The sequence below is a fragment of the Sorghum bicolor genome, chromosome 9, assembly GCF_000003195.3.
Source record: "Sorghum bicolor cultivar BTx623 chromosome 9, Sorghum_bicolor_NCBIv3, whole genome shotgun sequence".
NCBI classification, from domain to species: Eukaryota; Viridiplantae; Streptophyta; class Magnoliopsida; order Poales; family Poaceae; genus Sorghum; species Sorghum bicolor.
Genome location: NC_012878.2, coordinates 5,886,443 through 5,904,851, shown reverse-complemented (window position 1 = coordinate 5,904,851; position 18,409 = coordinate 5,886,443).

The following is an 18,409-nucleotide window of genomic DNA, read 5'->3' as shown; positions in this document are numbered from 1 at the left end:
CGCCTCGGTTAATACCTCGGATTAATCGAGGCGGGCATTTTTATTAACCGAGGCGGTTACAAATAACCGCTTCAATTTATCGATTTACGGAGGCAGGTGACCTAAACTATCTGCCTCGGTTAATACCGATTAACCGAGGCGGTTATTATAACGTAAACGCCTCAGTTAATATATTAACCGAGGCGGGCATACTATAAGGCCCGTCTTGGTTAATCAGGCCCAACCCGTTAGCCCACGCCAGCCCACTATCATGTCTCATATATAAATGAACACACGAACCCTAAAGTTACTCCCTCACCCTTCAGCCGCAACCTCCCCCGTGCTCCTCCACGCAACCGCGGGGCACCGAGCGTCGTGCTCCTCCCTTCCCTCTTCCCCGTGCTTCTCCACGCTCCTCCCTCTCCTCCACGCGCTCCTACCTGCTCTCCTCTCTTATCGGCGCCCCTCTCCTCTCCTCCTCTCCTCTCTTGCAGTGGCGGCGCCCCTTTCCCTCTCCCCTCTCCCACTTCGCCAGATCCGGCTTCTTCCAGTGGGGCATCGCCCACCCTCTCCTCTAGCACCGGCGATGTACGGGGCTACCATCTCCTCTAGCGGACGCGGATCTGGAGGCAAGATCCGGAGGCGAGAAGTTCGGATCCGAATGCCTGGCGACACGTGTGAAGCGGGCGACGGATGGCCACCTCACCCCCAGCCCCACCCCCAAGCGCGGCTGCCTCTCCGATGGTGGATCTGCCAGAGATGGGGCTCTCCTCGGTGGATCTGGTTCTGCGTGTGCGGCGGCGGCCGTGCCCTGGCGGCAGCGCGGGCAGCGGTGGATGGGCTTGACTCTAGGCCCTAGATGGGCTTGTGGGCGGGCTTGTCTTTTTTTTTGTTTTATTAACAGTGGCAGGCATCTATCCGTCTCGGTAAATCGTTCATTTACAGTGACCTTAGATGCGAGGCGGACGGAAAAGCCGCCTCGGAAAACCAGTTTTGCCCGCCTCCAAAAGTTTTTTTTGTAGTAGTGTGAAAAATGCTCTAAATAACTCTTTCTTGTGCATTGCATTGCCTACTGTTGTATCTTGAGCTATTTAGTAGATATGAGATTATGGCACCCGCAGCCCAATTGATACTGCCATGACGGTTTTGGTGGACAAGAGAGCTACTTCCACACAAACAAGACGCATGGATCATGAGAGGTGCAACAGTCACCTCTTTCATATCTGGAACTCGATTGGGTCGGATGTAGTAGCTAGGGGTGTTGAATTCAAGCCCCCATGGTTCCACATGCGTATATTTCACGTGATGACTTGTAACTCTCCCTGTTTAAAAGAAATTGCTATTTTTTGGCCCAAAATTGCAAATTTTGAAAAAAAAAATGTAGATGTGCCTAGATATCCACCTCTAGCAGCTGCAGAGTTCAAGAAACACCAAACTCTAGCTACAGATATATGCATGTCCATAGTAGTGGGTTATTAGCGTAGCCTGGTTTTCAGCAACCTCTAAAAAGCATGTCCTAGTAGTGGGTTATTAGGGTCTAGCTAGAGATATATGCACAGAAACACCAAACTGTTTAAGTTATGATCAGAATGTATTTTTTTTACTTTGTTATTATAACAAGTTTATCTCCATATATACAAAATGAATTCAAATTATATGCAAGATGGAGTTGCAAATCAGTGGAAACAAATCAGATTCACATTGAATCAGATACAAATGTTACTAATTTCCATACCTTTTTTAGTACAGATACGAATTCGAATATTTTAGATACAAATGTAAATTGAATAGGTTCTATTCAGGTTCACATTCGACAGTAGCCATAGAGATAAATTTTAAATACTTTCAAGACGATAATTAACAGACTTTCAAAATAAATATGAATTAATGGCACAGCAGTAAAATCAAATGACAGATATTAAAAAGCTATTTAATATATCAATGGTCATATTAGTTAATACTAATGTAATTGGTTGTATTTGAAATGAATAATTTTGTTTAATTATATTTAAAATAAATACATATAATCTTAATATAATCTTTAAGTATCATTGGTACTATTAATATAAATATCAATAACCATTAGTTATGGAGATAAGTTTTAAATATTTTCAATGGTACATCATTAATAATATAAGATTAAGATCTTTAGTCATTAATGATAGATATATATTTTCAGCAGGACTTTACTCTTCGTGGATATTAGTATTTAATAGCATTTTATGTTCATTTATATTTTGGGAACATGGATATGAATACGGAAAATAAAGAAATAGATTTTAATATTTCTATTTTAGCACTGATACGAATACAAATATCATATTGATGGTTTAGCGGATACAGATATTTATTGTTAAGAATGAAAAGTGAATGACGATTGTATTCGATCAGTGAACCGTGTGTACAGGTATTACAAGTATTTATGTTACGGTAAACGTAACTGCCTAATCTACGAATCGGTGTCTTGGCCTTGACGGTGTCTCTTCGGAAGGAGTACGATGTCCTTCGTACAGGCATATCCTTGATTCCTACGTAACCTATGGATAAGGCTAATCCTAACACTAATTATCCATTGATCAATAATTAATTAACTCTAATTAATCTTAACACTCCCCCTTGATCAATGGATCTTGTGTAGACACCGTTTGTATCTTGTAGAGTCTTTGATATTAAATCGTCAATCGTATTCTTAAAAGCTTTGGAAAACCCTGTGGGAAAAAACCAAAGTATATTGATATATCTGGTAAAACTCCTTAAAAACCCAGTGGGAAAAATAAAGAGAAACCCCATGATATATATAATTCCCAATGTCTCTAGACCCTTTACGTAATTCTAAAGACTTAGTCTAAAGACACTTTGATCAAAGATCAATATGTCATATATTATCCTTGAAAAACCTCTGTGAGGAAAAATAGATAATATGACAATTACCATGTGTTAACATTACCTCATTAAAAACTTTATGTGAGAAAGCTTCTTAAGAGTAAAACTCATATAAAGAAAAGAGTGTAATGTGATGCTTATGTAGGTTATCTCTTAATGAGATTCTCCCCCTGATTCTCGCAAATCTCTAAGTCTTCTCATACCAATTCCTTTGACGCATTTAGAAAATGATGAGTATGGTAGAGACTTTGTGAATAAATCCGCTAGATTATCACAAGACTTAGTTTGCAAGATTTCTATCTCTCCATTTTGTTGGAGTTCATGGGGGTAGAATAGTTTAGGAATAATATGCTTAGTCATATTACTCTTAATATAACCTGACTCCATCTGACTAACACATGCTGAATTATCCTCAAAGATAATTGTCGGTGCATCAACCTTTCCAATGCCACAAGATTGTATTATGTGGTTTATCATTCTGCGGAGCCATACGCATTCGCGTGATGCCTCATATAATGCTATTATTTCAGAATGATTGGTTGATGTAGATACTAAAGTCTGCTTTGTAGACTTCCAAGATATTGCTGTGCTACCATGCATGAATACAAAGCCTGTTTGCGATCTGCCATTGTGGGGATCTGATAAATAACCAGCATCTGTATATCCTATTAGATTAGGATCTTGACTTCTACTATAGAATAATCCAAGATCTCTAGTGCCATTAAGGTATCTTAAAATTGACTTAACTCCTACCCAATGACGTTTGGTAGGTGCAGCACTATGTCTTGCTAATAAATTTACTGCAAATTCAATATCCGGCCGGGTATTGTTAGCAAGATACATAAGTGCTCCAATGGCACTAAGGTATGGGACTTGTGGTCCTAATACCTCTTCTTCTTCTCCCCGTCGTCTAAAAGGATCCTTCTCAACATCTAAGGATCTTACTACCATGGGAGTCTTTATAGGATATGCCTTGTCCATATTGAATTTCTTCAATATTTTACCAATATAGGCAGATTGGTATACAAATATACCATTGGGTAAATGTTCAAGTTGTAAACCTAAGCAGTACTTTGTTTTACCTAAGTCCTTCATTTCAAACTCCGTCTTTAAATGATGACGAGCTTCATTAATATCAGTTTCACTGCCAATGATATTAAGATCATCGACATATACCGATATGATACAGAATCCTGTTGAGGACCTTTTAATGAAGACGCAAGGACAGTCATCATTATTTGTGTATCCCTTCAACTTAAGGAATTCACTTAACCGATTGTACCACATTCGGCCTGACTGCTTTAAGCCATATAATGACTTCTGCAACTTGATGCAATACATGTTACGATTTGCCTTATTATCTGGTACATGAATTCCATCAGGAACCTTCATGTATATATTAGAATCTAGTGACCCATATAAATATGCTGTCACTACGTCCATCAACTGCATAGATAGACGATTTTGTACTGCCAATGAGATTAAATATCGGAATGTTATTCCGCTCATGACCGGAGAGTATGTTTCGTTGAAATCAACGCCAGGTCTTTGCGTAAAACCTTGTGCCACTAGCCTCGCTTTATACCTCACCACTTCATTGTTTTCATTTCTCTTACGAACGAAAACCCATTTATATCCCACAGGTAGGATACCAGGAGGTGTTGGCCTAACTGCCGAAAACACCTTTCTTTTATTTAGCGAGGCAATCTCTACTTCAATTGCTTCTTTCCACTTATCCCAGTCTGAGCGCTTCTTGCACTCAGCCATAGACTTGGGATCTAAATCAGTGTGAAAGACATTTGCAATTTCTTCAGAGAAATAACAGTCGACTATTATGGACTTACGATTATAAGATTCTCCAGTCTCAACAAAATTGATAGCGATTTCTTCAGTCCTTAAAGGTTCATCATTATTTCCCTTAATGATGGATCCAGGATGTTCCGATGTACTAGCTCTAGTGTTTATGCGCATAACTGAGCTAGAGTGTGGATTATAACTATCCATAGGACATACAATGTCCTCCAGGTGTTTATTAACCAAATTTGTATTTGATTTTGTAGTCTTCTTCTGCTTATTAGCAGATTTATCTTGCTTTTTAGAAGTGCTTCTCCCCCTCTTATTATTAATCGGGGGTTGAGTGGTTTTCTTTGGTACCTCCACTCTTTCAGGCACATTCCTTGCAGGATGATAAGACTTCGTGACACCATTATAATCTGTGAAAGCGTCTGGCAGATTATTTGCAATATTTTGCAAATTAATGATTCTCTGAACCTGTTGTTCAGTCTCAATAGTACGTGGATCTTGAAATGAAATGCTTTCAGCATTCCATTCTATTTCCTGGCATTTATTTCGGTACAATTCTCCCCCTAATGTCGGGAAATGATCCTCGTTAAATATGCAATCAGCGAACCGGGCAGTAAAAAGATCCCCTGTCAAGGGTTCTAAGTACTTTATGATTGACGGAGAGGAATATCCAATATAGATCCCCACTTTCCTGTGTGGACCCATTGATGTTCGCTTAGGTGGTGAGATGGGTACGTATACAGCGCACCCAAATTTACGCAAATGGGAAATACTAGGAGGATTCCCACGTACTAATTGTAAGGGGGAAGTATCATGATATGCAGTTGGTCGGAGTTGGATTAAGTCTGCAGCGTGCAGAACTGCATGACCCCAACACGACGTAGGCAATTGACAATTCATGAGTAAAGGTCTAGCTATAAGCTTAATTCGTTTAATCAATGATTCAGCCAGTCCATTTTGAGTATGGACATAAGGAACAGAATGCTTAACCTGAATTCCCAATGCCATACAATAATCATTAAATGCACGGGATGAGAATTCAGCAGCATTGTCCATACGGATAGATTGTATCCGGTGTTCAGGATAATGTGCCTTCAATTTTATGACCTGAGCCATAATTTTAGCGAAGGCTTGGTTACGTGTCGATAGCAAAGACACATGAGACCATCTAGTAGATGCGTCTATCAAAACCAAAAAATATCTGAACGGCCCCGATGAAGGCTGAATCGGACCACAAATGTCTCCTTGAATTCGTTCAAGAAATTTAAGTGGTTCAGCTCGGATTTTAAGATAAGATGGTCTTAAAATCAATTTCCCAGTAGCACAAGAAGTGCAACAAAATTCTTTATTTTGGGGAAATTTAGCTTTTGTCATGTCGTGACCTATTGAGTTGTTAATAATTTTCCTCATCATCCCTATTCCTGGATGCCCAAGTCGATCATGCCAATTTCGGAATGTATCGACATCTTGGAAAATTATTTTATAAGTAACATGTGGGACAGGTTTTATATATGTATAGTACAATCCAGTTTGGAGTGAAGAGAATTTTTCACAAATTTGTTTGCCATAACCCGTAAGTTTGGTTAATAGGAGATATTCCTTATTATTGTCTACATGTGTTTCTGCATGTAGACCGTTCTTACGGATGTCTCTAAAACTTAGAAGGGTACGGGTAGAATTAGGATACAGTAATGCATCCTCTATCGTTATTTGTGTACCCATAGGCAATGTAATAGTGGCTCGTCCAGAGCCAACTATCACAGTGTCTTTACCATTAATGGTCATAATATTTCCTTCTTTTTTCTTAAGATTTTGGAAATATTTAATTTCTCTAAGTATAGAGTTTGTGGTACAAGAGTCCACAAGGCATAATTCTTCCGCCGATGGATTGCTTGTTTTCGACATCTATATGTCATATACTTTAAATTAAAAGAATGAATATGCAACAATAACGTATCAAAAGAACAAGTGTATATAAATATTATATATATATATATCAAATAATATACAAAGTATAGTATATTTATTTATATACAATCAAAAGGTATAAGCCTGCTATAAGATAGCTATTATTATTACAACACAAATTGTCAAGTCTGGACCAAACTACTCTAGATCTCCAAATATGTCTCCAGATCCGAAATCTATGAGCATATTATCAGTAGATGGGAGATCCTCAACAGTGGTGTTCTTTTTCTTAATCGGGGCTTGCCGAGAACAACCCACTTCTTTATCCTCAGAGGCAAGATTGAAATGGGTTTCATATTTCTTGTCCTCTGTTGGTTTGGTCTCTTTTAATGACTTTTGATATAATGCAACCAAGTGCTTAGGAGTTTTGCAATCCTTGGCTAAATGCGAATAATCCCCACAACGATGACACCTTCTGTCATTCCTGGGTTTCGCATTGTCTTTCTTTTTATTGTCGAAGCCTTTCTTCTTATTGTCGAAGTGAGACTTGTTGCCTTTCTTGAACTTGCGCTTATTAAACTTGTTCCTTGGATCGCGTCGTTGGAACTTGTGTTTATTCCTATTATCCTTCTGTACATTATGAACCTCGGGGAGAGGTGCCGATCCAACGGGATGTTTATGATGATTCTTCATAAGAAGTTCGTCATGTTTTTCGGCTTAAGATAATGTATGGATAAGCTTGGAATAAACTGTATATCCATGAGCCCTATATTGTTGCTGAGTAACTCGATCAGAAGGATGCATAGTAGAGAGGGTCTTCTCTATCTTATCAGCATCATTAGGCTCTTTCTCACAAAATTTTAAACGAGAGCAAATTCTATGAACAGCATGATTATAATCAGCCACGGTTTTGAAATCTTGTAAACGTAGATTGTTCCATTCGTGGTTGGCCTCAGGCCAAATTAGTTCTTTTTGCTGATCATAGCGTTCTTTGAGAGCAACCCATAATTCCCGGGTGTTCTCAAGCATAACATATTCTGCTTTTAAATCCTTATGAATATAAAAGCGTAATAATGCTAAAGCAGAAAAATTTTGTTGATCCGTTACAACAACCCCTTGTTGAGGTTCTTGTATAGTTGAGGAAAGTTTCCTAGCCGCAAGTGCAATCTTTATATCAGATGCCCAAGTTGGATAATTGCTTCCATCTAGAGCGAGTTCCTCAAATTCTCTAGTGGTAGACATATTCCTATACATGTGATTATTATTTAATCAATTATATGTATAGGTTTTTGATACAACGTTGGTGCGTTGTAATAATGAATACGATTTAAAAATGTTGCAAGTTATAAAGCTACAGAGATATAACAGAAAACAATTTAACGTAAAAACAACTCATATGTTGTCCGTGTGATTTAACTTGTGGTTTGCAAGGCATAAACAATGCTATATTCTATTATTAAACTATATTTGTAACAAATATATCGCTGGAAGGTGGTTGAGTACAGCAATATATTTTAAACAGGAAATTTACGTTACAAATATACAATTTTGATGTTGCGCAGAAATTAAGTTGCAACACAAATAAATAATAGATTGAAACAAATATATAATATATAAAGTAAAACTTGGCAAGTATTACAAACCACAAATATATTAATCACGTTCACAGCATAGTATGTAGGTACATATATACAATTCATTACAAAGCCACAGATTGCAGAAATTTAAATTGTACCGAATCTTCAGACTATGCAGAAAATAGAAACTAAAAAAAAATAAAACAAACAGAGAGAAGCAGGCCATCCGCCGTCAGCCAACCAGCCCAGTCAGCCAAGCGTGCGTGCGCTCGCGTGGCCCAGGGATTGGTGCGGCCCAGCAGTCCGGTACAAGGAGCAGGTTAGGGTTTCATCCTAACCGTCCCCATCCTCCAGGCCGCCGCCGTTCAGAGGCCAGGCCGCCGCCGTCCGCCATTCGCCGTTGTGCCCGCGCCGCTCGCCGTTCCAGTCGCCGGATCTGCATAGCCTGCCACCCTCGCACACTTCTTCCCTGCATCAAGTCGTCCATGGCCCCGAGGAGTCGGCCATGGAGGTTGGCCGGCAGGGGCGCGTTCCGGTCGTCCCTTGAAGAGGAACGCCGGGAACGCCCCAGCCAGCCGCGCGCCGTCGCTTTAATGACGAGGTGCGTCCTCCCCCTCAACCGAGGAGGAAGGGCGACCGGAGCCGATGGGGCGTGGTGCGGCGGCGGCGACGTCGGCGTAGGAGCGCAGTGAAGACGCCGCAGATGAAGCGCGAGGAAGAACGGCGTTGATGTCGTAGGCGAAGCCCGGTGGCCATGCTCGTGCTCCAGCGGCGCTTCCATTCCAGTGTGCGGCAACCGCCGCGGGTACGGACGACGACGGCATCAACGATGTGGGCGGCTTCGGCAGCGTGAAGGCGTTCGGCGACGGCATCGGGCGGTTCGGCATCGGGCGGATCGGCATTGGGGGCGGAGAGTCTCCCCCAAGGCGCCTCGCGAAGATGGTGGCGCCGTGCTCGGGGCAGACTCCCGGGGCGAACTCGTAGCGGCGTGGCGACGAGCGTCGGGCTCCGGCGACCGTACGGACGCCGTTGAAGCGGCGCACCGGAGCGCGCCCGGCGTCGATGTCGCGGAGAGCCCGGCGGACGGCGCTCTGGATGACGAAGCGTGGAGGACCGGCGATGCTGCGGTTGGCGAGCGTGGACTCCACCGCGTTCGTGATGGTGTCCACCATCGCGTTCATCGAAGGCGAAGAAGGAACCGAAGCCATGGCGAAACTTACCCCTGGTGAGTGGCTCCGACGATCTTCCGGCGATCTCCCTCTTCCCGGCGAAGTTCTCGGCCTACGGTCTCGGCGGTTGTCGAGCGAACAGTGCGTGATAACGTGTTAAGAATGAAAAGTGAATGACGATTGTATTCGATCAGTGAACCGTGTGTACAGGTATTACAAGTATTTATGTTACGGTAAACGTAATTGCCTAATCTACGAATCGGTGTCTTGGCCTTGACGGTGTCTCTTCGGAAGGAGTACGATGTCCTTGGCATATCCTTGATTCCTACGTAACCTATGGATAAGGCTAATCCTAATACTAATTATCCATTGATCAATAATTAATTAACTCTAATTAATCTTAACATTTATCACCATTTTGACCCATGCTCTTCTATATATGCATCACCTTTTTTACTACAAAAATTAGTGAAGTATGGGGTGTCGGCAAAATATTTCCTAAACAGGTTGTGCATGTGCATAGCCTGCTTTATTTACAACCCACCATGCATTATGCGTGTCTTTTTTTCACAATGCATTATGTGCAGTACGTACAGTCTCATATAGTAACATTATCGGTGAAATAAAGAACTAGATATGAATATAATACATTAAGTAAGTCATAGCCTGTCGCGCCCGACCATGTGTGAAGTTGAGCAAATATGCCATAGTAAATGAAGTGTTTGTAAGTTGTGGACGGCTGATTGGTTATTTCACTGAATGGCAGATGCTTCCCATGTAGCATGACTGACATAGCAAGTTATGGAGTAGTAATTACGAGATCCCCTGGAAAATGTGTGTGCCTACAAAAGCAACACAAAAGTTACAAGTTAGAGAGCTCTCTTGAGTCACACACATTTTACCTTGTTGGGGTCACCCTTGTCACTTAGCTATACTCTACCTCAGAAATCCTTCCTTGGTCTTTCATTTATCCATGGTTACACTAGGGTATGCGAGGCATCAGGAGTCCATGTTGTCATCAAATGATCATGAAGAGTTTTGTCATTGTACCTACCTTGTACAGGCTCAGTGTCGCCAGCGCACTTGTCTGTGTTACCACCGGGGGATATCACACAAGTGAGATGAGAGAGATGTACTCTGCAGAGACACAGTGGGCTCAAGCTCCGTAGAAGGGTCATGGTAGATTCTTTAGACTCTACTAGAAATAGCTGACCTCGTCTTTCTAGGGTTTGTTTGAGTCATTTAGACTTCTTATTCTTCTTTTTCATGTAATGATACGTAGCTCCCTTGTGTTCAAGAAAAAAAGAAATAGCTGACCTACGATAGAATTTATGAAGAAGTGTAGTCCTTTGAAGTGCTTTTTCTGTTAGACTGGTTTACCTAGTGATGTACTGGTGACATTGCTTTCTTAAAAGCAGAGGTTCTTCCTCTTTTCAAAAAACAAAAAAAAAACAATAGAATTATGATAAGGATAAAGACTTGAAGTAGCAGACCCCCAATACAATTAAAAATAGGAACATAGTATCATAATGCAGTTTGCTTTCTTAAAAGCAGAGGTTCTTCCTCTTTTAAAAAAGCATAGAATTATGAAGAGGGTAAAAACTTCAAGTAGCTGACCCCAATACAATTACAAATAAGAAGAAAATAGTATCATAAGGCAGTTGACCGTTGAAATGTGGAAGTCATACTTTCATATGGCTTAAAATTGCCATTTTTTTAGAGTTTAGACAAGAGTAAGATTTTTCTTTCTCTATGATACTGGGGCTTAAGCATAGCTATGATCTGATTATGCAGTTGAATTCATGATCTTCTGCCTACTGAAAAAGAACACAGGAATATACTAGTCATCCTGATAACAATTTATATAACATGGTAATAGAGTCTGTTACATTTCTAGATCTCTAGGTAGAGAGAAATTTGTTCTGACCACATTCAAATTAGCCTACTAGATCATCAGTAACACCTGAGATACTACATAACGACGAAACCATCAACTCTTCCAGTTAAGGGTATCATCACAAACGGAGTTCAGATGGGTCCTTCATCCTCACAATGCAAGTAGCTAGAGACCAACCTGAGGCCCTGAGCTCACATCACAACAGTGCACAAAGAGGAACAGCAGGGTGTTTACTGGATTCCCTTTGGATAGCTCCAGCTACATATCTACATACGCCCACCCAACTTGTGAATGATGTGAACTTTCATCATGAGCCTTGTCATGACTCTCACCAGCTCAAAGAGACAGATATCCCCCAGTCGAAGGCAATTGTCAGAAGCGAATGCTGGGCAACCATGGTATATGACCACGTCATTGCGGGACTTACTGTGACCACCCTGAACATGCAGAACGGTTTGCCACTTCTTGTTCCCTCAGCCCTCCAGCTGAAGCGTAAGACCTTGGGTTGCTGATGGAAGACATCTTCTAGCAAATTCCTGGGTAAATCTCTGTTCAAAGTGATAAAATGAAGTGTCAGATGACAACAGAACAATTCAGAATTTCAGATGCAAACCAAACCCCGGAAAATGATGCATTAACCAACCACAAACAAATCAAAACAATTTACTACCATTGGTCTATACAACCAAGTAACTCATCTACCACAGGAGCGCCGAATCTCCACCATCTATATTTATGCGTATTAATTTTAAAATGCAGAGTTCCTCATTGCTAGTATAATGCCAATATCAAGAGAACGGTTCTGTCAGGAACAAGAACTTTCATGCAAGTTTTTCCTTGTAAGCAAAACGGACAATCCAAATGCAGATCAAGTCATCAAGAGATACAGAATGGATGTCCAGAAGTCAAATTTGTAAATCAGAAGACAGAGGTCAACAATCAAATCCTTACAGGAAGTCTGGAACTGTACATAAGCGACTAGTTGCACTACTAACTTACCATTAAGTAACCTTTCTGTCCAGTACTGATTCCTGTCAATACTGCCACATAGATAGGAAATCTAGATCGCATTGCTTGGATTTTCTATAGAACCATCTCCTTTGCTCTTGGACAAGTTAACTTTTTTGATATCATGTAAAGAGGTTGGGAAGGCCCCTCAGAGTTGTTGAAACTGAGAGGGCTCTGATCAACCCTGCGATCCATAGCTGACTGAAGATCTTAGGAGTTTCATGCACTGTGATATGGCCCATATACTCATATCAAGAGCAGAGCAAACAAAAATATGCAAAGAGTCACAAATTACAATAATTTGACCTGATTTAATAGATGGGCAGGAAATTGAAGCCATAGTCCTAGTTTTAGCAAAACTGCCCAATTGCAGCTTCTGGTGCCTAGCTGATTTCGCAATGTAAGCACATACAATGTTCCCATCATCAGAACTGCTGCTCAGATCAATAATATCGATTGTTTCATGAGGTGGATCAATAATTTCAACTGATTTTCCAGTTGAGACCCTATAGGGTTCCAAAAACCGGTGCGTGGCTATGAATTCTTTCAAAATTCAAAATTAAGTGCTTCAAACTTGGTCAAATGATCCATTTGATGACGTCAAATGAAACAATTTTGAATACAAAGTTGTTAGAGATCATCAAGATCTACATTTGATACATTATCCATTTTTCCATTTGGATAAATTTTAGCCAATTCTAGGCACATGTGTTTAAAATCCAAGATGGGTTTTGGTCAGACTTGGTCAAATGACAAACTAAATTACTTAAAATGAAAAACATTTGAATACCAAGTTGTTAGAGATCATCAAGATCCAAACTTTTTATATAGACCATTTTTCCATTTGAGAAAGTTTAAGTAAACAATACTCACCAAATCTTGAATCTCACATAAACTATACGAAACTATATATGAGAATTGTGGATTTTCAACTACACCTTCCCAACACTTTGTCAAATGCAAAAATAGTCTCTATATTAAATGTAGATCTTGATGAGTGGAACAACATTGGTATTCATGACTTTTCCAGATGAGACCCTGTAGTGTTCCGAAAAACGGTGTGTGGCTTTGAATTCTTTCAAAATTCAAAATTGAGTGCTTCAAACTTGGTCAAATGACCCATTTGATGACTTCAAATGAAACAATTTTGAATACAAAGTTGTTAGAGATCATCAAGATCTACATTTGATACATTGTCGATTTTTTCATTTGGATAAATTTTAGCCAATCCTAGGCACATGTGTTTAAAATCCAAGACGGGTTTTGGTCAAACTTGGTCAAATGACAAACTAAATTACTTAAAATGAAAAACATTTGAATACCAAGTTGTTAGAGATCATCAAGATCCAAACTTTTTATATAAACCATTTTTTCCATCTGAGAAAATTTAAGTAAACAATACTCACCAAATCTTGAATCTCACATAAACTATATGAAACTATATGTGAGAATTGTGGATTTTCATCTACACCTTCCCAACACTTTGTCAAATGCAAAAATAGTCTCTATATTAAATGTTATATCTTGATGAGTGGGACAATATTGATATTCATGACTTTTTCAGATGAGACCCTCTAGTGTTCCGAAAAACGGTGCGTGGCTTTGAATTCTTTCAAAATTCAAAATTGAGTGTGCAATGGCCCGCTGGAGACTAGCTAACTTATGCTTGGCTTGCCCCTTTACCCAAGCGGTCTAGAGTCTTGTTACCTCTTGGTAGCACTTTCCAGATTTGATGTGGCACAACACACAAACTTCAACATTCTAGCAGACTGGTGGGAGCACTCCCTCCGCTTGATCCTCAAGCAAGCTTTCAATGTCCTAGCTATCTATATAGTGTGGAACCTTTGGAAAGAGCAAAACTATAGGATTTTTGAGAATACTCATGCCAACAGGAGCCAAGCGCAGAAGGATCCAAGAAAGCATGGAAATCCACAAGAAGGCACATTGTATAGTACAAAATAAATAGTAGTTGGGTTTAATTTGCCCTTGTCTGGGCTCCTTCACTGGTTTGGGCATGCTTGTTTGGTTCTCTCTTTCTCTATATATAAAACTCTCCACCTTAATTGATAGCTAGAGCTCTTGCCATTTATGTTTAAAAAACATCGACCTTTAGGGAAAAAATAAAAAATCATGTTCAACAGTCTGGCAAGGGATGAGAAAAGAAATGTGAAACGCTTCAAGCATGCGGCAAGATGAGAGAGGGGAGGGCGTGAGGCAAAGCGTGCTGCCCTTGCTGGGTCGAGAGCTAGTTGTTGTGCTGTTGGCTATCTCCAACAGGGAGACCTATTTGGGAACCCAAACCTAAAATGGGTCTCCAACACAATACCTATAGCCTCCAACAAAGTACCCATACAGAAGACCTATTTTGGGTATCAGGAGAGGCATAACCCAAATTTGGGTATCCTCTCTCCTCGAGACCCATTTGCAGAGAGTGTTGTCTTTTAGGTCTTGTTGTTGGAGAAGACTAAAAATAGGTATGGAACCTTTTACCTGTAGCGCTACCCAAAAGACAAATGGGTCTTGTATTTTGGGTGACGATTGTTGGAGATAGTCTTAGGAAGTGAACGTGCCAACAATGGTGGCCCACATCCTAGCGAAGGAGAAGGTACATTAAGTCGGCGTTTGCGGCCTACAAAGGAGAGGCACACTAACAGCGCAGCCTGGTCCATGGTACGATGGTGACTGTAACTGTTCACTTAGAATACCTGGGTCTGGGTCTGGGTCCTATTGGCGTCGTTGCACAAATTGGATTTAGGCAACATATCCATGCCATGGGAGAGGCATGCTTCCTTATGTCAATTTACATCTTGGCCTGTACACCAGCTCCCTTCTTGCATATATGGAAGAGAGCTTTAGGAAGATGTGTTGAGGTGTGCTTGTGTTTTCCTTTCGAGATGTTTCATACTATAGATCGGAATTTGGCTTGCAAACTTATGCACACAGCACCATCTTGAATAAAGATGGCAATGGGTAATTACCCGCTGGATATATACTACCCATACCCTTACCTATGAGAAAATATTTTACCCGCTAATTTACTCATACCTGTGCACGGGCAAGAGTTTTTTCCCATACCTTTACCCATGCGGGTGGTAACGGGTAACCCATGAGTTATCCTTACCCATGATACTAAGAATACTTGCAAAAAATAAATACATGTTTAAATATTTCAGGCTTCCAATTTTAGCCAAAGCATCACAAGTCATTAATAAAATCATCAAATATACAAGCTCTATGAACACCTGATCAAGTAATCTAATAGATAAATCCATCATTACTAGATAACAAGTGGCAAAATTCACAAGTTCCCGTGTTGTGCGGCTGCCGCAAGGAGATAGGGTAAAGGGGAGGGAGCTGATGGGTGAGGTACTAAGGTAAGGATCTAGGGTTTAACAGCATTATATATGATTTTTATTAGGCTTGGGTTGTGTATGGTGATTTTAATCTATGATTCTAACTTATTGAATTGGGTTAAAATTACCCATGGGTTAACGGATACGGGCAATACAGTCTCATACGCTTACCTGCTTTACGCGCCGGGTAAAGCTTTTTTTCCCATTATCTTATCATGGGTAAAAAAATAGTCATACTCTTACCCTAATGAGGTAATTACCCGATTAGGTTTAAGATTTTTGGTAAAAATTGCCATCTTTAATCTTGAATGGTGCATATACAATATATATGCAACCACAAAAGTAACAGCACATGGTTGTAAGTAAATTATAGCAGTACATAGAAAATTGTATTATTTTTATTCATCCGTTGCTAAGGAACCTAAGCTTGTAATAAACTCCATATAACATAACTGTTGGTTACTGACTTTTTTTTAATAACCACACATCTGTATGGCATGCCTAGCCATAACTAGTAGCATTAAGAAGATTTTGCCTGTTCGAGTTATGATAAAGATAAGATCTAGTACAATCACATCCATACACTTAATCAAAACTCTCAATACGAAAATTAAATTAGTTGTCACTAAGTATATAGAAGCTCTATACAGACAGTTTCTTACCTATTTACGCAGTTATTTTTCAGAACTGCCAGTGTTAGGGACCAGTGAAAATGAATCTTTTCACTGGCGGTTAACTGAGAACCGCCTATATACGGTACAGTTATGCCAACCACCTACGGAAATGCTTATCTACAAAATATAAATTGAGTTTAAGAAATAGGAAAAAAGAGATTTTAATTGTAGGGAAGGCCCACTGGCGAGCCACCTATCCGTCTCCGTCGAAGTCGCAAGTCCTACATTTTTTTCATGTAAAATTGCGTGCTACACGGCCGGCCCCTTGCGGGTAGCCTCCTCTACCACTCCACCAAACACTCGTATCTATATTAAAGTTTGGTTCCCCACATATTATTCTAAACGAAACATAGATTGATTGCTTGAGGCCCTAAACAAATTCTAATAAAAAAGTTGTTAACTTTAAAGTTTCATAACTTTTCAAAATCTACAACTTTTATATTGGTAGTTTCTCCATCCAAGGTCATTTATAAAATTTGAATTTCAAATTTGATAAATTCGAACGTAGTTTTCGATGACAGCGTGATTTCAAATAAAAAATTTATCAACTACAAAGTTTTATAACTTTTAGAGATCTGTAACTTTTATTTTGATAGTTTTTTTATACGAGGTCATTTGAAAACTCAAAAAAAATCAATTTTAAATTTATTTCTACGGACGGTTTTGTTAAGAATATATGCACATTTGGCCCTAAATGAACTGCACACCTCCGAATGTATGCATTTGCAGCTTGTGGCTGGTAGGTTATTTGGCTTCATGTTCCTTTGTCCTTTTTGACAGGGCATGATAATTCTCTCCAATGGAAGATGTGCACCTATATATAAAGGCAATACAAAGCCTACAAAAACCAAGAGTTGCCTTTTCACTTAGCTACACAAATTGGAATGTCCTCGTAGACATCGACCTTTCAATATATATATATAATACACAGCTAGGCATGCAAGGCATCAGGAGGGCAGTGTTGAATTACTGAGGAAGAAGTGCAGTGGGACTTAGAAGGATTCCGTCACCTGAGGTCGATGTTTCAGCTTTGTGTTTGAGCTCTGGTTTCTTTCTTCGCTTGTTTCTTTGGCTTCGACTTTTCTGGAGTAAATGCCTTTTGCCACTGGTCCTTGTTTCGCTTATGTAGCTCCATGTTATGACTTACTTCCTCTTAATGAAAAACGTACCTTATGGTGCGGTCAAGAAAAAAAGGACATTGGCCAAGCCTTATAGACAACATATGATCCTTCTTTTATTTTGTTTCTTTCTTTTTTCGTGAAGATCCTTCTTCACTGAAAGTGACACAAGGATATTTTTTTACAGTACTTGTGCCACCCTGTTTCTCTAATCATTAATGGAAACACAAGCAAAGGTGGATAAATTGCACTTGTCAAATGTCATAGTATCGTGGCATGACTTTATTGGATAATAAGGAATGCATGAATCTATATCTATATCTACTAATAAAGAGGCAAAATTTCAGTCTGCCTTTTTTTCTGCCCCTCCTCTCTCCGAGTCCAGGGAGGGGACACGGTTGCTGGGCCTCGCGCAGGTGGGCCACACGTTGGGCCTGGCGAGGGGGAGGAAGAGTTGGGCCGCAGATGGGAGGGCTCAGGAAGGTGGGTGCGGCCACCTGCTAGCCAGGCCTTCGGCTCCTGCTTGGGCCAGGGCGAGGAGGACAAGGGAATGGACCAGGGGCATGCCTGGGCCGACGGGGTTAGGAAGAGAAGGAGGGTGGGGGAGATGGTGGGCTGGTTGGGCTAAGAAGTAAAGAAGAAGATTTTTCATTACTGTCTTGGAAATTTAAGATCAGCAAATCATAGAAATTTGATAGGAGAAAAGTGAGGGAAAGATTCAAGAAAGATTTGATGGGAGGTGATATAGATATAGATTTTATAGCTTTTTGTTTCTCCCATTGCAACGCATGGGCATTTTTGCTATTAATACTAAAGAGACAAAATTTCAGCCATTTTTTTTATTTTCATCCTTTTTTGGTTTTAGTAAAACATTTTCATTTTGTTGCCTGCCATAGTCACATAAATGAAATATATTATATATTTGAAATATTATATAATTATATGTAAAACATATTAAGTAGGTACTTACCATTTCTGTCGCTATTGTTTATCATTTTTGAAATTTTTTGTCTCCCGTTGCAACGCACGGGCATTTTTGC